The sequence below is a fragment of the Peromyscus eremicus genome, chromosome 1 (assembly GCF_949786415.1).
Source record: "Peromyscus eremicus chromosome 1, PerEre_H2_v1, whole genome shotgun sequence".
Lineage (NCBI taxonomy): Eukaryota > Metazoa > Chordata > Mammalia > Rodentia > Cricetidae > Peromyscus > Peromyscus eremicus.
The window spans coordinates 33,459,619-33,485,681 of NC_081416.1; positions in this window are offsets into that span (position 1 = coordinate 33,459,619).

Below are 26,063 nucleotides of genomic sequence, written 5' to 3' on the forward strand. Positions count from 1 at the left end.
AGTAAACCATGGAAAGCGATCCAGTAAGCTACAATCCTCCTCAGTCCCCGGTTTGGTTCCTGACTCCGGGATCCCATCTGAGTTCCTGATCTGACCTCTCAGTGACAAATTGTTACCAGGGAGTTGTAAGATGAAACAAGCCCCTTTCTCCAGGTCCTGGTTAAGTTTGTTTCTTGACACAAGCTAGAGTTCTCTGAGAAGAAGGAACCTCAATTGAGAAAATGCCTCCATTAGATTAGTCTGTAAGCAAGCCTATGGGGTATTTTTTTTTTAAACTAATGATTGATGTGAGGGGCAGGTGCAGCCTACTGTATGTGGTGCCAGTTCTGGGAAGGTAGTCCTGGTAGTATAAAGCAGGCTCGGCAAACCATGGGAAGCAAACCAGTAACCAGTATTTCTCCATGGCTTCTGATTCATTTCCTACCCTGGGCTGGAAGCTGTAAGATGAAATAAACCCTCTCCTCCTCAAGTTGCTTTTAATCATGATGTTTATCAAAATGACAGAAACCTTAGACACACCCCAAGTTGCTTTTGGTCAGTGCTTAATCACAGCAACAAGGAAAAGCTAATTAGAAAATGTCTGGGAATCTCCTACAATTACATATGAACACTGTTTGTGTGTGCACAAGCATCCATTTCTAGGGAGAAGGCATTTGGCTCCACCAAATATTGTATGGTGATATAGGAAGAGTTAAGCATCACTGAATTCAAAGTGATTCTTGCCTCTAAAACCGATGAAAAAGAACCAGAAGTCTCATCAGAGAGAAAACAAAACAACCAGTTTAGAGTGACATGGCCATTCATTTAGAAATCACAAAGTCTAGTTAGAGGGCACCGACTTTTCTTCTGTCTGCTAGCAAGGTAGAAGTGATCTCACATTCTCAACATCCATCATAAACAACACACCAAAACATGATGTTAGACTACAACAGACCAAATAGAAGTTCTGTCTGTAGTTTTGCCCCTGTGGAGAATCTGGCAATGTCCAGGGATGTTTTATAATGTCTTTACTAGGGGATGCTATCACTGTCACCAAAGATCTAACCATGCATGTGGCAACGTCCCCACAGCACAGACATTTCCAGTCTCAAATTTCCGCAGCGCTGAGGTTGAGAAACACTGAGCGAATAGTGAAACTCCCTGGCTATGAGGAGTCTGAGCGACTAGAATAGGCATCCTAGGAATTCCACATTTCTTTCTGTGAGCTTTTTCATCATGAGAGTAATTGTCCCCTCTGAAACAACAGAACAGTTGCAATTCTCTGCAGAGGCAGAGGTGAGGTCTGTGGAGAAGAAGAGGGCACACTAAAGCAGGCTAGACCTTGCCAGGTCCCCATAGTGTCTGGATCAGACCCTTAGAATATGTACTTGCAGAATGAATGAGGAAGTCTCACTTCTAATCATCTAACAAAATGATATGCCACTAATTCAGCTTGCTGGGGGTCAAATGCTTTTCTTGAGAGCATGGATAACCGGATGTTATCTAATCAAGATGGCACATAGATTAGAAAGTAGTCACCCTGTAGTAGAATCATTATACCTTCTCAGTGAGAAATCACTCCCCACAATTAGAGATTAATAATGGAAAATCTCATTACTGAAAAGTACGCAGCTAGCTGTGGCTAATGCCTAAAGGAGAATCGGCCTCCAACAGAAACTTTTACTAACCTGCATACACCTTAGGCTTGTGCATTTTACATACACTATCATCTTCAAATCTCCTATAGTTCCATGCTCCTGGTTACAATTTAAACAATTTAAACAGAGGCAAGAGCCTGCAAAGATATTGTCAGAATTATTTCATAAGTATACCAGTGTTGTTTTTTCTGAGTAGCTGTTGCCCAGGGCCATCTTGCCCACCTGGCAGAATTATGCTTTTTGTGATAAGAGCACAGGAGACTTAATAGCAGACCAAGACTTAACGGTAGCTGTGACCCTGTGTTGTCCCCTTGACCTGCCCATCAGAGGTGTGTTCTCTGGGGATGGGCCTAATGACTGGTCAATACTGATGGGCGAACATTTACATCCTAACATCATAGATTTTGCTTATCTCTGACAGGCCTAGTTAGCATACAACTTATATTTGTGGTAATTTCTTTAGGTAAATTCTATATCATGTGATTTAATTTCCCCTAAGGAAACCCCCTATTAATGTACTATTAGTAAATCCTTTATTACATCAATTCTATTACCTTGAGTTTCTTCTATATCAGCCCAGACTGACATTTAGCCAGAGTTGTGTCAAGTGCCTACTGGAAAGTAGCAACCATCTGCATAATATACCCTCCACATAGGCCTCTCCCAGAGCCAGTTAGAGTTGGCCCAGCCCTTTCTGGAAAGAAAAATGTCACCTTTCAAGACACAAGTACTAATGTGCTTTCCTTTGGTTGAGCTTGGGTGGTAGATATCACCATATATTCATACTGCTTGTTGGAAACATCAAAAGCTGACTACGTTGAAAGCTCTTGAAAGGTCACATGTCCACACTGGAACCCTGCAGGGAGTGATAATAGGAAATAAAAAATCATGTCAGTGTATTAACAAAGTAATCAGGCTAAGCATGCAGCTCATGTGTTCTAGGGGTCACATAAATAATGACAAGTTAACAAATAGATTCACATTATACTTGTAAAACAGTGTCTTTCAAAGGAAAAGATGTGATTAGGATTTAAAAAATGGAATTACTAATATTTACCTTCATGGGAATAATTTTTAAATTCATGAACATGGCCTATATAAAGCCGTCAACATTAACCTTTAGTATATTGTACGTAGGCAAGAGCTGCTCACTCTATTCTTAATGAGTAATTAGGAAGCATTGTATACAGTTACAGACATTCAGGAACTGTGGTACTGAATTTTTAAATCAGCAATTAGTCACCTGCTGGATATTTAATGCAAGAATCATATTCAGAGTGCTCTCCCAGACCAGACGGATCGAGTAACTAATTGTAACACTGGCTATTGTGGTCCCCAAGTGTAGAGATGCTCACAGTAGTTAGACGTGGCTATATTTGGTAGGGTTTAGCTATTGCTGTGATACAGGGACAGCTCAGTGAGGCTGTAATCATTCTTGTTTGCAGTGAGAGGAATGAGAAGCATGCTTGCATAAGTCCATGCTCACTAGAAAACAAAGGAAACATCAGTTGTGATAGACCAGATCTTCTTTAGGAAAAGTGAATGAATGCACGGGCAGAGTTTTCTGAGAAACTTTGGGATTTCTCATACAAAGCTGACCCTGTAGAAGGCTGTTGATTGGTTCTCACATGCAATGAGTGAATGAAAGATGAATCTGAATTCCACCCACTCAGAGGCCCTCGGTACCCACCAAACTAAAACCTGAACATAGTTTTCCTTTACTTCTTTAAAAACTACAGCCATAAACGATCTCTTTCAAAAGCATACACCCCAAAGCCTACTACTAACTTCCTTGATAAAATAAAGACTGAGAACAACCACAAATGGCTCCTTTAGTCCTGGAGACAGGGCCTTGTCTCTGTTTTGTGTTGTTGTGATGAACACAGTGACCAAAAGCAACTTCAGGGAAAAGAGTCCATTTCAGCTTACAGTCTATCGCCGAGGGAAGCCAGGGCAAGGACTCCAGGCCGGAACTGATGCAGAGACCACAGTGGAATGCTGCTTACTAGCTTGCTCCCCATGGCTTGCTCAGCCTGCTTTCCTATACCATTCAGGACTACCTACTCAGGGACCACCCACGGTGGGCAGGGCCCTCCCATATCAATCATTACTTAAGAAAATGCCCCCATAGTCTTTCCTATAGGCCACTCTTATGGAGGCATTTTCTCAGTGGAGTCCTCACTTCCCAGATGACCCTGACTTGTGGAAAGTTGACAATAATCTAGCCAATGCAGGGCTCTAGAATAAGAAGGCTTTTTTCTTAATTACATTGAGGTCATCTAGAAAAGAGACATGGTGCTGCTGTGCCTCATCTCAAACATCCTGTGTCCCTCCAGAAGGATGCTGAGTCCTCAGTGTCCACAGCTGTATTAGCTGCTTTTCTCGTTGCTAAGATAAAATAGCTGACAGGCGCTACTTAAGACGAACAAGTTTATTTTGGCCCACACTTTGAATTGTGTATTATACATTGCATTATTTGTTAGTCTGATTTAAGTCCTTGAATCTCCAGCAGTTTCTCAGCTTTTCTTTCTGTTTTGGCTTGATCCTTATTATTTTTGTTTTGTTTTGTTTTTCTGAGACAGGGTTTCTCTGTGTAGCTTTGGAGCCTGTCCTGGAACTCACTCTGTAGACCAGGCTAGCCTCAAACTCACAGAGGTCTGCCTGCCTCTGCCTCCTGAGTGCTGGGATCAGGTGTGCATCGCTATTGCCCAGCTTGGCTTGATCTTATATAAGTCTTATGTGGGTGTCCACACTACTATGAGTTTATGAGTGCAGTATTAATGTCATGTCCGGAAGACACTGTTTTGCTCTGGTTATTCCTGATGTATGGATATCTCCCTTTCATCATGGTCCTTGATCCTTTGGTGGAAGTAGTGTGACAGTCACAGTTAGAGCTGAGTATTCTAAAGATGTTTATTATTTGCACTCTGACCAGTTGTGAGTTTTTGTGTTAACCACCATCCATTGCACGAAGAATCGTGGCCAGTCCTGATGGCACATACTTTTTTGTTTGTTTGTTTTGTTTTTGTTTGTTTTGTTTTGTTTTTCCTAAGTGCTAGCACTCAGGAAACCAAGGCAGGTGGATTTCCATGAGTCTGAATTCCAGGCCAGCCTGGTCTATGTAGCAAGTTCCAGGCCAGCTTGGGCCATAGACTGAGACCCTGTTAGATCAAAAGAAAAAAAAAGCAAAAATAAACAAAGAAAAAAAACAACACAAACCAACAACTCATAGAGTAACTACAACATCAGAGCTCACTTCGGACTGTAAGAGATGGCAATGGACAGAGGCAGGAGCTGAATCTTCAACCTGCTTTACAGAGAGCACCAGCAAACTGAAAGTAGATTACCATGCTAAAACTGTCCTCCTCATCTCTAACCAGTAGCTTATACAGAGAGAATTGGGGCCCAAAGGCAGCCAGTCACTGTGGGGCTTATCCTTGTCCTTCTGGTCAGAGATCACTTCAACAGTGGGGGGCAGGGGCTCAGCTCCACACTGCCACTCTCAGCAGCCTGAAGAGTTTCCTTAATCTTTTAGAGACCTCCACTCAGGCAAACCCAAATCTATGGCTTCGGCAAAGAAATGAGTTTCAGGACTGTCCAGTATGAAACACAGTCAAGAATTTGTTAAAGGTAGAAAGGAACACAGGAATAAAAGCACACTGGAGAGCTTGGGTGTGGGCTTCTCTGTGAAGAGTTACAGTTTATTATTTTGTTTTTTTGAGTCAGGGTTTCTCTCTGTAGCCCTGGCTGTCCTGGAACTTGCTCTATAGGCAAAGGTTGGTCTTGAACTCAGTGATCAGATTGGCTCTGCCTCCTGAGTGCTGGGATTAAAGGGCTATGCCACCACTGCCTGGCCAAAAGAGACATTTTAACTTGAGTGTGAAGGTTAAGGAAAATGATGCTCAGGAAAGGTGAGACATACTCAGGGCTAAACATGGGCTCTCTGATGGAAGAGCCTTGCTTAATCACCATAGCATTAGCCAGACTGGCTGTTTTGGTGGCTCTCAAGATGAACCTCAAAAGTAAAAAACATTCCCCTCATTTCTGTCTTGGTAAGCGAGGTTACAGGATGGCTCTCGGACGCCTTGGATGGAATAGAATCTGATAACAGACCACCAGAGACCACTAGGGTTGCACAAGGGTTTTCTGGTGAGATCCTTAGAAATTTGCAAGTTTTCAGCTCAGAAAGGAGAAGGGCCTTAAGCAGTTGGTGACTGGGCTGGTATTCTTGCTTGCTGGCTGGTAACATGCTCTTACCCACTGGTTCTCAACCTGTGGGTTACGACCCCTTTGAGATCAGCTGACCCTTTCACAAGGATCGCTTAAGACTATTGGCGGTATTTACATTACAATTCAATACAGTAATTTTCCAGTTGTGGGTCATCACAACTTAAGGAACTGTGTTAACAGGTTGCAACCTTGGGAAGGTTGGGAACCACTGCTCTAATGAGACCACAAAGCAAGGGATTCAGTTCCTTTCCCACAGCCCTGTAAAGTTCCTGGTCCTTTTCTCCCACCTCAGTCAGTCCCCTTTAGGAGATCCATGAGGTCTGTCTCTCTCTCCCTATCATCTCTTGCACTCTTCCCTCATTCTGTGGAAGTTTTGGCTCAGACACTTCTTGGAATGCTGAATGAAGCTGGTGTCTAGAGGGATTAACCTTGTCTCCTCCAGGGGCATGTGGGCTGGAGTTAATGTGCAACCAACCATCAGCAGGGTGGATGCCTAAGTTAGTAACACGTGCGGGCAGATTCCTTCCGAAACTATGAACAACAGAGTCTTCATAATAAAGAATATTAAGTGTCTCCATCCTTCTCTCCTGTCCCCTAAAACAGATTTCTCTCCGACTTCTCAGTTTGTGGCTTTCTGAATAAAGTGCAGCTTAAAAAAAGGCTCAATCCCTATCTTTTGTTTCAGTGACAGGTGGCCTAGTCTAGAGCCTGGTTTGAATAGCAAAAACAAAACAAAACAAAAACCCCACAACAAATTTCTGAAAACAAACAAAACAAAACCCTAAGAGAGCTGCATATGCTAATTTGTTTTATTTTGTCATAAATGGTTGGAATTCATGGAATTTAACTATATGGTCAAAGAGTTGATACTTAGAGCATTAATTTCTTGAACTCTATACAAGGGAATATTTAGGTCTATTATGAATATTTACTAAAACATGAAAATGCTTTAAATGAAACATTGAGAAATATCTGTTTTTTTAAAGAAAATGTTTTAAAGGATCACTAAGCATTTAACTACTTCACAGAAAGCATTCTATTGCCGGTTTATATAAAACATATTGAGTCATAGATAAAAGTCTTATTAAGTTACCAAATTTTGCATTCATTGCATAGATTTTAATAAGGATTTTCTTCTAAAACAGATACTAAAAGTAAATTAAATTTTATTTTCCTAGGAAGTCAAGGATGATAAAAGGAGAGGATAGAAAATACTTTATGTTAATCAAAATGCAAGATTTTAAATGCATTTTAAAATGAATGCATAAAAGTCCAACCAAATATTATTGCTTTGTGAGATTTTCTTGATGTATGGAGGTTATCAAGCATAAGTTTGATAATATATTTTGTAGCTAGTCTTTTTCTGTCCCACCAGCTAGCTCCCAAATCATAACATGGAGACATTATTAATTACAAAAGCTAGACCAATAGCTTAGGCTTGTTTTTAGCTAGCTTTTGTGAGTTAAATTAACCCATTTCTATTAATCTATGTGCTGCCACATGACTCATGGCTTATTACCTCATCTCCTACATGACCTGGTTCCTCCTTGTCTCCTGGCAACTCTGCCCTTCTTCTTCCAGAGTCCTCTGTGCCTGGAAATCCTGCCTTACTATTGGCCATTCAGCTTTTTATTAAACCAATCAAAATGACATCTTCACAATGTACAAAAAGATTATTCCACAACATTTTCCCCTTTTTATCTAAATAAAAAAGAAAGGTTTTAACTCTAACACAGTGAAACTATATACAATAAGAACAATTATCAGGTAAGAATTACATTCACAATGTCCAGTCTATTTGTATTTGGCAAATTCAGAGAAAACACTCCATTATCTATCTTGTCTTGATGAGTCCAGAGTTTTGTATCTAATTTACCTTCTATCATAACTAAGGAAAACTGTAACCATAACTATCTAGTCTTCAACTCCATCAAAGAGCCCAGAAGGATATATTTATTACCTGAGTAAACAGGAAGTGCAGTGCAAACCACTTCAAAAATGACAGAGCTATCTGGGTCACCCAAAATTCCTCTGTAACATTGGGACATCCATCTTTGGCCTACAGGCCTAGAATATCTGGCAGACTTTTCTATGAAGCAGGAGTTTTGAAGGACTGTCCCACCTTGTATTGACAAAGTTCATCAGTCTCTTTCCTCTGTGTCCTGCAGAATATCTGGCAGACTTCTGTGAGGCAGGAATTTTGAAGGACTGTACCACCTTATCTTGACAAATTTCGGTAGTCTCTTTCCCTTGTCTCCTGCTTGTCCAGTTTGTACAGCATGCTTCAATGCCCACTATCCTTTCTGAAGTAAATTGTTACTGGCAGGAGCAGATATGTCTCATTGTCATGAAAAGCCTCAGGTTATTAAACATCTTAAATACCACATTCTGTAGGTGTTTGAAGATCATCTATCTAAAAAATATCTGTTTAATTTTGAAAATACACCTAATATGACTTCAAGTTTGATTATTATAAATGACTATTAGCCTGCATTTCTTAATTATACATTACATTTTAAATGAGCCACATAAGCATGATACCCCAAACAAGAATAGAAACACACATTAAGTATAACAAAAATAACTTTAAATTTGTATCAGTATACCAGAATCCATAGCAGTGTAAAATATTTGCGACTAGTGGTTGTTCAAAAGTAGACTCAACAATGCATCCTTTTATCCCAATATTTTTGTTATATCTCCTCCTCTTCTCTTCAAAAAGATATCCCTGAATCTAATCTCCTTTGTTCAGTTTTTTTTTACCATTACCAATAACAATTTGTAACTAACCCCCCTAAACAATGACAAACATTCATCACTCACTGAATGACAAAAACCACCCACCTCACCTCTTGGGATGTGGGCATTGTGTTCTCTAGACTGCTTCCTATTATCTGTGGGTACTGGAATCTTAAAGGGACCCTGAAATAATTAAGATGATGGTCAAGTCCTGGGGGAGCTAGCTGTTGTCCAGTCTTGGTGAGATGGGATAATGCAAGGCTTATCTAAAGTTCTGGCTAGAGTAGTCTGTGAGGCTAGACCATCTCAGTCAGCAGTCTTGAAGCTATTCAAGATACAGAACTTTGAGGAAACTGCAACAGAGGCACTCTGAGAGGCTGAATCACCTAGGACACCCATTTTCATGGGTGTCTGGTCCCTTTGTTCTGAAAACACACAAATGTTCAGAGGTAACATACATATCTGCATTAACACAACTATAGACTGTGTGTTGTACACAAGCCAGCCAATGATAATTTTTTGTTTTATGTTTGAGCAGGTAAAATATACATCACCTGATTATAAACAGAGGGTTTTCTATGTCCCACCCTGTCCCATAGCCATTTTCAAATAATCACTCAGAGGCTTATATTAGTTATAAATGTTTGGCCAATGGCTCAGGCTTATTACTAACTAGTTCTTACATTTAAGTTAACCCATTTCTATTAATCTTTGTATTGCCACATGGCCCATGGCTTACTGGAGCTCTGGCATCTTGCTCCTTCTGTGGCTGCTAGAGGCTACCCCTGATTCCACCCTTCTCCCTGTATCTCTGCTTGGATTTCCCACCTGGCCTTATTCTGCGTGGCTATAGGCCAAAACAGCTTTTTCTATCAACCAATGAGAACAGCACATATTCATTGCATACAGAAAGACCATCCCACAGCATTTTCCCCTTTCTGTCTAATCAAAAAGGAAGTTTTTAAATTTAACATAGTAAAATTATATACAACAAAAAACAGTTATCAAGTAAGAATCAGTTACAATATCCTGTCTATTTGTATTTGGCAAAGTTAAAGAAAATACTCTATCATCTATCCTATCTTTATGAGTCTAAAGTTTCATGACAGACCTTTTAATAAAGCAGGAAATTTGAAGGACTGTCCTGCCTATATTGGCAAAGTTCATCAGTTGCTTTCCTCTGTGTCCTGCAGAATATCTGGCAGTTTCTTCTGTGAAGCAGGAACCTGAAGGCCCATGCCATCTTGTTTTGGCAAAGTTTAGCTGCAGCCAGGGGACACATCTCTGTACCACAGCCCACATGTGAGACATGAACTAGGAAGCTGCTCCTGGCTACATTTTTGGAACCTTTTTAAAGCTCTCTCAGGTTTTATGAGGATGGAGTTGCTGAATGTTGGGCAGCATATATAAACAGAGGCTTTTCTCTGTCCTGCCCCATCCTGTAGACATTTTCAAATAATCACTCAGAGGCTTATATTAATTATAAACATTATATTAATTATAAACAGGCTGGTGGCTCAGGTTTACTACTAACTAGCTCCTACACTTAAGTTAACCCATTTCTATTAATCTTTGTACCACTACATGGCCCATGGCTTATGGTGCTCTGGCATCTTGCTCCTTCTGTGGTTGCTGGAGGCTGCCCCTGATCTCTGCTTTTTCTCCCTGTATCTCTGCTTGGATTTCCTACCTGGCCATATTCTGCATGGCTATTGGCCAAAACGGCTTTATTTATCAACCAATGAGAGCAACACATATTCACAGTGTATAGAAAGACCATCCCATAGCACCTGTTTTGTCAGGTTTTTTTCAGGTTTATTTCTTTATGTCTGTAGCCAGGATTTTCAGGATGTCTCCCCTGATCAACTCTTATCCTCTTTACCTTGAATGAATTCACAACCTTGCATTTTCTGTGGAAACAAAAGCATAACCTCCTCTCCAACACAACATTTTTTGACTTTCATTTTGAAGTTAAGAAATTTTAAGAATATATAGGTTGGTTTAATTCAGTGGTTTCCATAATCCAGTGTCTCTCAGTAGTTCTCATTTGTTCGTCAGCAATCAAAAAGTTCAAAGTCAACAAGACACCACATAGGATCCAGAATCTGTATTTTATATCTTTATGTGGCTTATCCTTTTCATATTATTTTATTTTTCTTTTAAAGACTTTATCTTAATATTTATAAACTATTTTTTCTAAAACGGTCTATACCCATTTTCTTTTCTTTTTTAAGCTTATGCACATTTTTTAAGCATTGTAACCTATTTAGAGTTTTTTTCTGTCTGGACCTGCTTTACTATGTATCTGTAACCTTTTCTATCTGCATAAGCAAAACTTAAACCACCATGCAGCTTAGCTCTTGGCACACTGGGAGAGCTGTCTCTGTACCATGGCCTGCATGAGAGACTGTGGGACTAGGAATCCACATTTGGCTCTGTTTTTGTGTGTTTGGAACTTCTTTTTTAAGCTTTCTCAGGTCTTATGTAGAAATATGTGCTCCATGTTGGACACAATTTGTAGCTAGCCTTTCTCTGTCCTGCCAGCCAGCTCCCAAATCATGACATGGAGACATATTATTAATTATGAAAGCTCAGCCAATAGCTTAGGCTTCTCTTTAGCTGGCTCTTATAACTTAAATTAATCCATTTCTATTAATCTATGTGCTGCCACATAGCTTGTGGCTTGTAACCTTATCTCCTACATGACCTGCTTCCTCTGCATCTCCTGGCAACTCTGCCATTCTTTCCGTGTTTTCTGTGCCTGGAAATTCTGCCTAGTTATTGGCTATTCAGCTTTTTATTAAACCAGTCAAAGTGACATCTTCATAGTATACAGAAAGATTATTCCACAACTACAAAATGATTATTCCACAACAACATATAAATATCTTAATATATAATTATAGAAATAAATCAAAATAGCTCTGGAGGCTTTCATTAGATTCTTGCTGTGTGTTTATTTTCCAGGTATACTATGTGAGGTTTTTATGGAAACTGTGATACGTAAAAATCCATGGATGTGTATGTTTTTCAAAAAGCTTTGTGTTAAATTTCCTTTTTTATGATGGAATTATGGGAGATACTGATTCCTATAAGCACTAACTAACAGGGTCTATATGAGATGTTTATATTTTCTGTATGTAGTAGACAAAGGAACTATGTTGTCAGGTCTTACCACAAAGACGGAAAATGAATAGCCTAGATTTAAAGGATAATTAAATCATTAAAATATGTCTTTGTTTAAATGCTCAGAAAATTTCTATACTTTTTTCTATGCAAACAAAATATAAATTTAAGAGATTAGCCGGGCGGTGGCAGTGCACGCCTTTAATCCCAGCACTCGGGAGGCAGAGGTAGGTGGATCTTTGTGAGTTTGAGGCCAGCCTGGTCTACAGAGCGAGATGCAGGAAAAGGCGCAAAGCTACACAGAGAAACCCTGTCTCAAAAAAACCAAAAAAAAAAAAAAATTTAAGAGATTAAAAAAAAGACTGGTCCTATACATGGAGAAATTTTTGCATGGTCTCTGAGGTTTATTACATATAATATATACATTCCATATAAAGATTTATTATACTAATATATAATATGTTTTATATTGTACTTTTTAATATAACATATATTTACATATTATATATTTACATATGATATGTTACATATTATATATATAAAGTTGGTATTGAAATGGGCTAAATTGGCTATTGGGGCCATAAAATTGCTATTCAACATTAATACATTACTAATAGATAATAAACTTTGTCATAAGTAATTCAATAATATGAGATATTTTAATATTTAGCTTGATACAGATATTATATATGTATGTATCATAAAATTCTTAAGTTTAAACCAGTATTGTTCTCAAAAAGGCAAAGTTATATTTGGAGTTTCTATGTTCATTGAATCATTATGTCACAGTATGTGTTTATCTGTCATGGATATTATATAATATAATATCATTGAGAATGTGGCAATTAAAACATAATAAGTTATTAAAATTTTTGTTCGTTTTATTTTTGGAAGTTTATTTACTAGCATATATTATATATATGATAATAGGTTTTATCACGACATTTTCATGCCTGGATATAATGTGTTTTGATCATATTCATTCTCCATTGTCCATTCTTGTGCCCTTCCCAGTCCTAGTGATTTCCTTCTTCCCAATTCCTCCCCTATCTACCTCCATGTCTTTTGGGGTTTTGTAATGCAGTGAGTTTAATTTCAGCTGCCTACAGAAGAATGGGTGAGGGGCCATTGCAAGCACATGGGCAGGGTTAATTCATGAGCATTCACAGAAATGTTTAGAAGGCACATCACATCCACTTAGCAAAACAGCAGTAGCTTCCACATTAGTGCCTATGACTCCCCGTGCCATGGGCTTTTAACCGGCTTATAGTATCAAGCAGAAGTTCCCTCCTGAAGAGCAGGCCTCAGATCCAGTAAGAAAGCTATTGATTACTCCCTTAACAGACTTGTCATTATTGCATCATTGGACACATCTTGTCTCAAAGGTCTGTCATATGCAGGGTCACAGCTGAGTAAGACAGTTGATAACAGTTTTCTAGAAGCCTGTATAGTAAGTACTTTCTGGCACTACGGAGTCTAGGCAATAGGAAGAAATCTTTTAGCTCAGTTCCAGCTTGATTTCTCTATGTACTGAAATCAGAGCATGCATGTCTTCAGCAATTGAGTTCTGGGAGGTGACGAGCAGCAGTGGAGCTAATCTGTACTGTTTTGGGGGCTTCAGGAACCTCTCCAATCAACAACTCATAGGAAGGTTGTCTACCTCTAGTGCTGGAATTTTTTAAGTTTATTTTTCATAGTTTTCATGTTTGTATGACTACCAACACACATAATTCTTTGTATGACAAAAATATCCACGTTGTGCTGGGAAGACAGGTCCGTAGGTTAAGGTACTTGTCGCTCAGCCTGCTATCCTGAGTTTGACCTCTGGGACTCACATGGTGGAAGGAGAGGACAACTCCTGCAAGTTGTCCTCTGACCTCCACACAGGCATTGTGGCACACGCACCACTACCCCTCCCCCAACACACGCAAAAATCAGCAAATGCAATCGAAACATTTAAATCTATGTTCTCAAATGACATTAGATTAAACAATAGAGAGACAAAAAACTTAGATTCCCCAAACCCTAAAAATGCTACATTTTTAATAAATATGCATTTCTACATCTATATCTTGCCTAAGGTATTATATGAGGCCGCACATTAAATTTAGACATGAGTAAAGCTTCTGAAAATTTTATGAGGAAATGGTGTTTGAACCATAGTTAAATTCTTGGAGCGGGTAAGATGACTCCGTCAGTAAAGTGTTTGCTGTCCACACTGAATTTGTATACCAAGCACAGTGTGAGAAGCTGGATGTGCTGACATCATCTGTAACCACAGCACAGAGGAAGTAGAGACGGGGGATATCCGAAGCTCACTGGCTAGCCACTCAGTGAGCTCCAGGCCCCGAGAGAGACCCTGTCTTAAAAACACAAGGTGGACACAGTTGGGGAAGGAAGATCCCTGATGTCAAACTCTGCCTCCCACAAACACCTACACAAACATGTATGTGCCTACACACACACACACACACACACACACACACACACCATACACTTAAACATGCACACATACATTATTAAAATCAAATGGTCTTATTTTGTTTGATCTTTTACTTATTCCAAAGTCAAATTTTAAAAAATAGATAATTTAATGGAATATATATATATATTATGTACATAATATATATTATTATATAACATCTCATAGCAATCTGAGTATTATTCTAAAAGATGTAAATGACTTATAAAAAGTTTACACAGTTATATGATACTTATAAAAATAAATCTTACAAGAATATTTGTATGTTGCTGATAACCAAAATATTTTTATAAATTTTTTCTGATGCTTTATAGTCAAAGATACTAAATTTTTCTAGACCATTGATCTACTTTTAGTAATATTTGCAAAAGGTCTAGCTTTAAAATACAATAATTTAGCCAGGGGTGGTGGCACATGCCTTTAATCCCAGCATGTGGAAGGCAGAGCCAGGTGGATCTCTGAGTTTGAAGCCAGCCTGGTCTACAGAGCAAGATCCCGGACAGGCACCAAAGCTACACAGAGACCAAAAAAAAAAAAAAAAAAAAAAAAAAACCCTCAATAATTTAATATTTTGTGTTCCCTGTTAACTTCGTCAGGATTTTATCAGAATCAGAGCTCAATGAAATACTATTTGGGCTAAAACATCTTAAAAAGCACATTATAACTCTGGTTAAATAGGGCTACCACATATGCGAGATGCATTTAAATTCCTGATGATAACTGCATTTGTGATCATTGAAATAATTTTCAAAAACTTTTAGTAGGAGCACTAGGTAGCTACTAGGAATTAGTAGGCTTGAAGGTCACTGGGGATGGGCCTCTCCTCCATAAGCCTTTTTAGGTCCACTCAATGCATCCATGGTAGCACTTATTATAAGAACAGAGAAGCTTTCACAATTGTTCCTCCTTAATAATTATCATACTACTCTGTTGCAAGAGACCTCTAAATAATAAACCTCAAGCTGGGGGAATGGCTCAGTGAGTAAAAGTGCTAGCCACACAAACATGATAACCAGAGTTCTCCAAAACCCTTACATGTAGTTGTTTCTTTTTTTTTTTTTTTAAACTCTTTGCTCTTTACTCTTTTTTCTTGTGGGGGGGTGAGGGGGACCTGCCACCCAGCTTCCAACTAAATCACACAAAGGCTTATTCTTTCTTATGAATTTCCTTAAATTAATTTTCTTTTCTTAGCTTGGCTTGTTTCTAGCCAGCTTTCCTTAACTTAAATTATCCCATCTACCTTTTGTCTCTGGGTTTTATCTTTCTCTATTCCATATACCTTCCTTTACTTCTTACTCTGTAGCTTGCTGTGTAGCTGGGTGGCTGGCCCCTGATGTCCTCCTCTCCTTCTCTCCTTGATCTTCTCTTCCCAGATTTCTCCTCCTACTTATTCTCTCTGCCTGCCAGCCCCGCCTATCCTTTCTCCTGCATTGCTATTGGCTGTTCAGCTTTTATTAGACCAATCAGGTGTTTTAGACAGGCAAACTAACACAGCTTCACCAAGTTAAACAAATTCAACATAAAAGAATGCAATACATCTTTGTATCATTAAACAAATGTTCCACAGCATAAACAATGTAACCCATCTTAAAATAATATTCCACAACACACACACACACACACACACACACACACACACACACACACCAGTGGTGTGCATCTGTAATCCCAGCACTTCTATAGTGAAATAAGAGGTGGGGAGCAGAGATTCCGGAGAAGATGGGTAGCCAGCAAGCCTAGAGTAAGCAAAACAGTGGTACTACAGTAGCCTCAGGCTCTCAAAGCTTACCTCCTGTTTCCCTGGTAACCATCAGCTTGGTTTTCCTTTCCTAGAAGAGGCAACAGAAGATGCTCAGATGAATGAAGAGGAGATAGGGAGATAGTCTACCTAGATCAGGCACCAGAAGCCAACTCGGAAGATGTACATTGTAAGAATGATGACAGTCACCAAATGTGTGTTTCATGGATCAGATGTGCTTTACAAAAACCACTTTGAAAAGGCAAAAGGATTCCCTATCATCCATGTCATTGGAGAAACTTGTGTTCTGTTGTTTTCAAATTTTAGATAAATACAAATCTGGTAGAGTAAGCTGAATCACATCCCAGCCCAGCCCAGGACATATGTACACACACACACACACACACACACACACGCGCGCGCGCGCACACGCACATGCACATGCACACATGAGCATGAGTGCACGCATACATCTACTTAACCTGACAGAATTCTGGCAATCAGAAAGTTGTTTGCATATGCTGCCAAGGGACCCATGCAGAGTGATTCATTTCAGTTAACATGGCAAGATGAAAACAAGGTTAGAGTAGAGGTCTAGTATTATTAACTCAATGGGAATAGAGTTAAAGCCATATTAATCAGGGTATATACCTTAACATAGATGAGACAAGGTCTACTTTGGGAGCCACCAGACATGGGTGTTAGGAATTGAACTCAGGTCCTCTGCAAGGGCAGCATGTACCCCTAACCACTGAGCCATCTCTCCAGACCTCTAGTTTCATCTTCAGGATCTCTTATATGGCATAATATCATCTGCAAACAAGGATATTCTAACTTATTTTCCTATTTGTATCCCTTTTATTTTGTTTTATTGTTGTGTTGTTCTACCTAAGAATTTCAGAACTCTGTGGAATAGAAGTGAAAACAGTAGACGGCTTTGTCTTGTTTCTGATTTTAATAGGATTTCTTTGAGTTTTTCTTCACTTTGGAAGGGATTATCGAATATGGATATGGATATATATGTATACATATACACATATATAGCAAATATGGATATGTGTGTATATATGTATATATAGGTAGTGGAAGGAGCATACCTCAATAGAATAAATTATTATATATGCATATATATGTATTTATACATACATATACACAATCCTTATATATGTATATGTTTATATATTTATATATATATAATTATTTACTACATTGAGGTATGATCCTTCCACTATCAAAGGGCAGGCCAACATTAAGATAAAGCAACAGTCAAATAAAAAACAATCACTCCCAAGTGCTAATCATTTTAGGGAGTAAATGAACCTTGATAGTATTGCGTACACTAATATTAATAATGTACATTAATGAATTGCTATAGGTATAAGTTGAAGGAAAAAGTGCAGCAAGACTAGTGATTAGTCTTATATAGATATAGGAAAAAGCAGAGGAGGGAAAGTCAAGGGGAGGAATGGTAGGGGTGAGGTGGCAAGAGATGAGGCAGGTTTAGATGAGGCAGGTTTTGCTAAATGTAGAGTGAAAAGAGACAAAGAAATGTAATCGGATAAACTAACGCAGTCCTGTCTCTCGGGGAGCTGAGACATGGAGACCTCTAAACTAGGCCAGCCTATATTCTTTGGGAAAGCTTTGCAAAAGGAAAAGGAAAAAGGAAATGATATAGGAAAAAAAAGGAGGAGTTGAGGGGGGAAGAGAAAGGGGGAGAGAGGGGGAGGGGAAGAGAGGGAGGGAGCTCACATGCTGGCCTGTGAAATTGACAATGCACTTTAAAGGAAGGAGGAATGAAGGTGAGGGGGAAACAGCTGGATGGGGGCAGAGGATACTGCTGCTTGCTGACTCCAATCTGGACTCTACTTCTTCCCAGCCCTTTAGATGCCTGCCACACCCCTGGAAGCCCTTCGCAGGGCTAGGTGTCAGAGGCTGCTCCTATCAGCGGACTATCCTTCACAGGTTGGGTCATAAATTCTTTTCACATCTCTGGGTTGTCCACAGGTGTCAGATTTTGAAAACTGTCTTTGTCTCTTGCTGCTCCTTGGTGAGGTCTGGTCACAGATGTTTATTAAGCATTTGAATGGGGCTGGGTGGTGGTAGCACACACCTTTAATCCCAGCACTCTTTATTTCTTTAAATGCTTTAAAATTTTTTAAGATTTAATTTTTATTTTTACTAATGTGTATATGTGTGTTTTCTGTGCACATATATGTGGAGTACCCAAGGAAACATGAAGAGGGCACTGGATCCCCTGGTGAGGTGTGAAAAGCCTTAGTCAGCTTGAAGTTTCACAAAATGATCTAGCAGCTACTGAATGTCTACTCTGAACAGACTGTTTCATATGCTTTACTCATTGAATCCATGTATATATTCATCCATATTCATATATATGTGGGTTCACGTGTATATGGATTCTCATATGTATATGTATACCACAATATGCTTTAACTCATTGAATTCATATATATATATATATATATAGAGAGAGAGAGAGAGAGAGAGATAGATAGATATATGGATTCTCTCATACACACAATATGCTTTAACTCATTGAATTCACATATATATATGTATATACATATATATACTGATATATATATATGGATCCTCTCATACACATAATATTTAACTCATTGAATTCATATATATATATAAACTGATATATATATATGGATTTATATATATATATATATATATATATATATATATATATATATCCCACAACAAAGGTATTCTTTAGTATCCTCCATTTTCCTGGTGATATCACTTAGGCTCAAAGAGGTTCAGTCACTTGTCTGAAGCAGGTTGCCATTCAGCGTCTCTTCCCAAACAAGGAAGCACTAACTTCTAGTTTTCCCTCAAGCAGGGGAGGGTTGGATGTGAGGAAGACTTGCCTTACTTTGAGATTCCGCAGGGCAAAGAGCCAACTGGGATCTCCAAAGGTGGCTGAAACACAGAAGCTGTTTGTTGTTGTTAAATACAGTCCACTAAGGTTTACATTTCCAAAGGCTCTTTAGATCTTGAAAAAACTAAAAATTTAGGGTTCAAAAGAAGGATCTAGACAAAGAACAAAGCCAGGCATCATGGAGTAGGCCTAAAACCCCCAGACTCAGGAGGCAGGAACAGGATAATAAGCTGGAAGCCAGCCTAGGTTATACAGTTTCCTGTCTCAAAATAGTAGAATAAAATTATAAAGAAATAATAACCAGAGGAGTATGATTCTTGGTACTGTGTAGGTAGTAACAGTATCCAGGACCATCCTATCATGTGAAACTAGAGAGACATATGGGCCAGATGCTTGCACTGGAGGATGACCAGGTAGACTGCAGAAATGGAGTAGATAATCAGATATCTCAGGATAAACAAAGGTTCGCATGTCGATTCAGGTAGACTTTGGGGAGGGTTTGCTACATTTCAGACACTGCTTACCCTGGCAGGCAATAGCACCAACGGTCAAGAGTCTTTCCTCAGAAGAGAGGCAACTGAGGAGGCAAAGCAGGAGAGTATATGAGAAATGATTGACACTTTCAAAAGTGTGATGACCTGTGTTGTCATCTTGACAGGATCTGGAGATCACCTGGGAGATGAGTCACTCAGCATGCCTCTTGGGAATTACCTTGATTGCGTTAATTGAGTGAGAAGATCCATCCACTGTGAGTGATTGCCTCACCGGGATCCAGACCTACGTGAGTGGAGAGCGAGCTGAGCAGCATGCGTGATTGCTGTCTTCCCCCTGACTTCCTAGTGTGAGCAGAGCTGAGCAGCATGCCTGATTGCTGTCTTCCCCCTGACTTCCTAGTGTGAGCAGAGCTGAGCAGCATGCATGGTTGCTGTCTTCCCCCTGACTTCCTAGTGTGAGCAGAGCTGAGCAGCATGCATGGTTGCTGTCTTCCCCCTGACTTCCCGTGCAGTGTGAGCAGTGGCTTCAGCACCTGCCTTACTTCTCCACCAGGAAACTGCCTCAAACAAGAAAAGTCTATTGGAAGGTTCCAAGTTAGATGGAAGGAAGAAATTAACGGGGGGGGGGGGGGGGGGAGAGAGAATGAAGGAGCCACTCATTCATTCACAGTCATTCATTCCATTAACACGTTCTGAGCAAATGCTATATGTTGTAATGGGCCAAAGCATAGACAAAAATGTTCATTAGAAGAGAAAAAAAAGAGACATTCTAGGGAGAGGAAACCACACATACACATTGTTGCAGGAATCCTTCTGGAATAAACACTCCGATAGTGAAGCCAGAATAGCTCCTAAAAGGCATCTATCTGGGTCCAGTTTGCTTTCTCATTTTATACTCCCAAACCACAAGGCCGAGCAGACAAACAAGCGAGATTTGGGTAGCTGGCAGTCAGCAGGTTGTTAAGGGCAACAACGCATTATTTCAGCTATTTCTCCAGGTTATTCTGCTCCAGGTAGCAAATGAAATCATGCTTGACAGACAGGCAATCACTAATAAACCAATGTGTAATAACTGGTTTTTCTACCTTATTCTCTTCAATATGAAAGGTCATGGGATGTCTAATAAACTCTAAGGTATTCCAAACTGTAGAGAATACCATTTAAAGAAGGAAAAACAGCAGATACATCAAGAAACGTTCAACAATCTTACAGTGCACTGAGCAAACCAATTCACACTAGGTAGGGTCCCACTATTCATCTATCTGCAAGAAACAGCTTAAGGAGATTTGTCGGAGTTCAAACCACAGATTCTGTCTGTGTAGAATTAGTTCTTAAAAAACAGCCCCAAGGGGGAGTGTCCAGAACAATCCTTAAAACAGAGAGTCTCAGAAAACTGGCATTGTACTCTTAGTAACAGATGTGTTAAAGACGGGGTATGGGGGGAGAAGGGAGAGAGGGAGATGAGAGTCACACACAACAGTGGCAGAAGGAAGGAGGACACCAGGAAAACCCCTCTTCTTGTCCCATCATAGCGGCATTTTTGTTGGTATATTTCAACACATCCATAGGCTATATAATGATCAGCTCATTAGCTACCTCAAACACTTGTCATTTGCTTTGTGAAAAACACTCATGTTCCATACTGGGGGTGTACTTTAGTTGATCCCTAGCCTAAAAATCCAACAGTAGGGAGAAAGAGGCAAGATGATAAGAAGTTCAAGGTCATCTTCAGCTACATGGCGCACTTGAGGCCAGCCTGAGATATATGAGAACTTCTAAGAAAAATGGGCTACCTAGACTGCTCAGATTCTATTAGCTATATTGAAGTATGCAATTACATACTGTCAGGCATTGTTACAGATTCCATTTTTTAAAGGTTTCTGTTGGGTTGGTGAATCAGCAGTACCAGGCCATCCATGAACCTCACCCTCTGGAAACTCAGAGTAAGTGTTATGGGACCCTCCACTGAAACCTGGCCAGTCAAATACTGCTAGATTGTGAGGGAGAAATTTTAATCAGAGCTGTCCGGTATTCGGTATATGGAATCCTGGTTGGAGTCAGAGTCTGCAGGGCAACATGGACACAGGTCCCAAGGGGCACACCCAGAATGGGGGGGACGACCCAGGCCCAGGCCCAGCACTTGCAGCTGGACTCCCAACGGACCATTCAAAGGGGTGGTTGTTGTTATTTTGTTTTGTTTTATTTTTATTTTTTGAGACAGGATGTTTCTGTGTGTAGCCCTGGCTGTCCTAGAACTCACTATGTAGACCAGACTGTCCTCAAACTCACAGAGATCTGCCTGCGTCTGCCGCCTTAGAGCTGGAATTAAAGGCATGTGTCACCCCTGCTGGCTCACCTCCCTATTCTTAGGATAATTTTGACTGATCTTTCTTCAAGGCCATTGGTTCACCCGTCTGTTGTTAGTAAGTCCTTCCAGTAAAATTTGTTCTTCTTCTTCTTTGTTAGCAAAGATCTCTGAAGTCAGAAATATTTCCCAAGTCCATCTTACTTGACCATATTCAGTTTTAAATCTCCTGCTCTGGACCTTACAGGCTTGGCTGTGGTCATTGTTAAGGATAATGTAGAGCCCAGGCTCCTTGTTCTTATGGTATAGCCACATTGGTGTTTCAGAGGCTCCTGGACTGTTTAAAGAGACCCTTGAACGTGGTCAGTGGAAGTATCCAGTGAGACTGAATTAGTAGAACTGTCAACTTTAAAAAAAAAAAAGACAATAGAGAGGGCATGGGAAATGAATGATACATGAAGAGGGCAATCACATCACAGAACAGACCTTGCATCTGGCTTGAATTCTGGAGTGTTAGCACCTAGGCTTTGAACTACCTTTTGTGATTGTTATCTTTCATTTGAAGTGTTTGGTTCTTATCTGAGTTCTTCCGAAAGGATTCCAGAGCCTTTGTAAAACTTAGTAATGAGAGGATCTGACACATCAGGAGGTCACAGGGCTGAGGATTTCTTAGGCAAACTGTTCCTTCAGACAACTTCAGACAAGAGGTTCTGATATATGGGAATTGCTTGTTAAATGTGTAAATTGTGTAACAATAAGAAAGCAATGAAAAGTTGTGTAACAATAAAAAAGAAGCAATGGGCAGTCGCCTCACCAGAAGCTTTTGGTTCACCCTGCTGCTTTTGCTAAGCTCAAATTCATCCTAGAGTAACCCTTTTTTTTCCCCACGGACCTGCACAAAACAGAACACCGGCACAGATGTCTTTGTGGCTTTTGGGTATAGGACCACTGCTCGTAGATTAGAAGAGATAGTTTTTAAGATAGACAGTAAATGGGTTTTCTAAATGTTAGAGCCATCCAAAGATGAAACGTTTGCTGTCTGTGGCCGCAACCAGGCAAAGGCTAAATAACCCTGTGGGGAGGTTGAAAGACCTAAGTATCAGATGAGTGCTGAGCTTGTGGACATTGACGGCTCCTCTCAGTGTCATGTTCCTCGGTCCACTGGGCTTAATACACTGGTTATTCAGAGCATCAGAGTCGGGAATCTTCCTGTGAAATGGAGAGAGGAGTGTTTGTAGGAACAGATCTAGGTCTGAACCATAACCCATAATTTTCCAACTCCCCTTCCAGAGAACTTAGGCCACTTTCCAACACGCAGTGTCTTCATTTTAAGAGAGTGTGTTCCATAACACCCACCACCCGGGATTGTGCAGATACAAAGCACGTGGCACAGTAGACAATGTAGAGTTCAGTGGATGGAGGGGCTTGCGGTCACAGTATTATTGTAGGTGGCATTATAAAGCAGCTTAAAAAATTGATCCATCAAGTCTAAGAATTCACCTCTAAAGCTTTTCATGGCTATTTGTAAAGATTCAGTGTTAAAAACATGCATTGCAGCCCTGTTGTTGACATAATTTTTATAATAACAGTAAATTAATGCTGTTCAGCACTTAATGTTCCTTCTGAACAATATTGTTCTAGGAGATTTAATTTTTACTCTGCTTTCCCCTTAAAATTCTTATAAAGATATTAAAGAAGATAAAGTATGGAAGGAAGGGGTTGACTCCTCATACCCAGAGTTGACTGCATTATCTTTAGTTTGCCATGGGTGTTGAAGCAGAGATGACGCCACCATCAGATGTGACTGGTTTTTTTTGGTTTTTGTCTTGTTTTGTTTTTCGAGGCAGGGTTTCTCTGTGTAGCTTTGCACCTTTCCTGGAACTCGCTTTGGAGACCGGGCTGGCCTCGAACTCACAGAGATCCACCTGCCTCTGCCTCCCAAGTGCTGGGATTAAAGGTGTGCGCCACCACCGCCCAGCTCAGATGTGACTGTTGATGAAAAAGCTTAAGGTACATCTTCAGATCCACGTGTCACTTGAGTGGAACCACTGGCAAGTGTTTCCTTATAAGCAATAAGAAAAAACGCAGGGATAAGAGGAAAAATTTTTTAAATTTATTTTTATCTTATGTTCATTTGCCTGCATACATGTTTGCGCAAGGGTGGCAGAAGCCCTGGAACTTGAGTTACAGACATTTGTGAGTTACCATGTGGGTGCTGGGAAGTGAAGCTGGGTCCTCTGGAAGAGCAGCCAAATTGTTAGGATAGAGAAAGGAATCATATTTTCAAAATACCAGGTCCATGGGAAAAAAATATGAAAAAAAATTTAAGAAAATAAATAAAATAAACACTTCATGTTAAACCTAGACATTTGCTTACCCAAGGATAATATAGCAGTGGTAGATATAAAAAAGTTAAGCTTTCTTCAACTCAAATATTACTGAAAATTAGCAAGATTGTAAAAGGGTGAATTGAGGAGACAGTGTGGTCCAAATCTAGCTTCTCTCAAATGTCCATTAAATGGATTCTGCTCTGGGCATCAAGTTATCAACCCCAGGAAGCTAGTGCAATGACCTCTGCTCTCTTTAGTCCTTATTTCAGCAGCAAGGCCGCCAAGCTCAAGCCATTCTTGCTTTCAGAGAGGCTGAGCTGCATAGATTTTGTTGTTTTCCTGGCAAAGTCTGTGCAACTGAGAAAGGGAAGCAAACAGGGAGTGTAGAGCCCAGGGAAGTCCCAAGTCAGCTGTGAGAGAGATGTTCCAAGAAGCTGGAAATATTAATTAGGTGGTAGTGACACCATCTGGTCATCCTAGGAATCTTCCTTCATGTGGAACATTGGGAAAAATCAATGGACTTTTGTTTTCTGCTTTTGCTGTTAGATGCAAAGAAAGTTACATAAGAAATCCAAGCGCCCTCCATGCCCTCGAGAGGCTTAATAATCATCTACATTCCAGAAAAAATACAACAACCAACTTTGATTCTGGAGATTAGGAATCTGGAGTCCTGATACGTAAGCTTTTCTGGGAATTCTGATGAACACTCAGATTTGGTATCCTGATTAAATACTCAAGAAACCAAAGATCATGTGGAACTCACAGAAAAATCTCCTATGAGGAAGAGATCCTTGCAGCTTTGTGTGGGAAAGCCAAATAAGAAAAGGAAAAACAACAATATGATATGATTAAAATGTAGCTTTTCTGGCAAGCCTTTTCTTTCACGGACTCTCTGGCTGGCTCATCACAATCTTAAAGCCAAGAAGCCAGTGCACTGGGTGTGGCCATGCAGCCCTGTAACCCCAGTACTTAGGAAGCTGAAGCAGGAGGATTTCAAGTTTGAGGGCAAGTTCAGCTATATAGTGAGTTTGGAGCTAGCCTTGACTACATAGCAAGACCCTGTTGAAGCATTTATCTAGGATATTCTTTTATCAATAAGAACTTGGGAGTCAGGTATTGGGGTAGAATCCTGATAGATCTGCAGAGCGATGGAGAAGCAAACAGCCGACCCTGCCTCCATACACTTCCAGATGGACAATGCCAGACCATCTTGCTAAGCCTCTCCCTGTTCTTTCCTGCATCTCTCTATCCTAATCTGGATCCACACACACACAAAAAAATCTCTATAGTTAATTCTGGCCTGCTGAATCAACATTAGGGGACTCTGTCCTCTAATTCAAGGTTTAACGTCATTGGCAGTCTCGGGAAGGTCAGAGCGCGATCAAAACATCCCATAACACCTTGTCTCAAAACAGAGAAAAGATTAAGGAAACAAACACAACACTAGGACAATGGAAACAAGGGGCTATTCCAGCCAGGGTGAGACACTCTAATGGTTACATGTGTGCAGCAATCAGCTTTCTCCTCCTGGAGAAAAATGCCTGAGATAATCAATTTACAAGAAGAAAACATATATTTTGACTTACAGTTTCAGAGGGCTTAGTCCATACTTTCTTAGACATGTTGCTCTGGGCTTGTGGCAGTACAGCATATCTGAGCAGGAACATATGGAGCAAAAGACTTGTTCATTCATGGTGTCCAGGAAGCAAAAAGTAGAAAACACAGCATCATCATATCTCCTTTAAGAGCATGCAGCGCCGGGCGGTGGTGGCGCACGCCTTTAATCCCAGCACTCGGGAGGCAGAGCCAGGCGGATCTCTGTGAGTTCGAGGCCAGCCTGGGCTACCAAGTGAGTTCCAGGAAAGGCGCAAAACTACACAGAGAAACCCTGTCTCGAAAAACCAAAAAAAAAAAAAAAACAAAAAAAACAACAAAAAAAAAGAGCATGCAGCACAGTGAACTAACCTTCCACCAGGCCTCATAGACTAAAGGTTCCAGCACTGCCTAGTAGTAGTGCCATGGGGTGACAAGTAAAGTTTGAACACATAGGCTTTTGGAGGATAGTTACTACCCA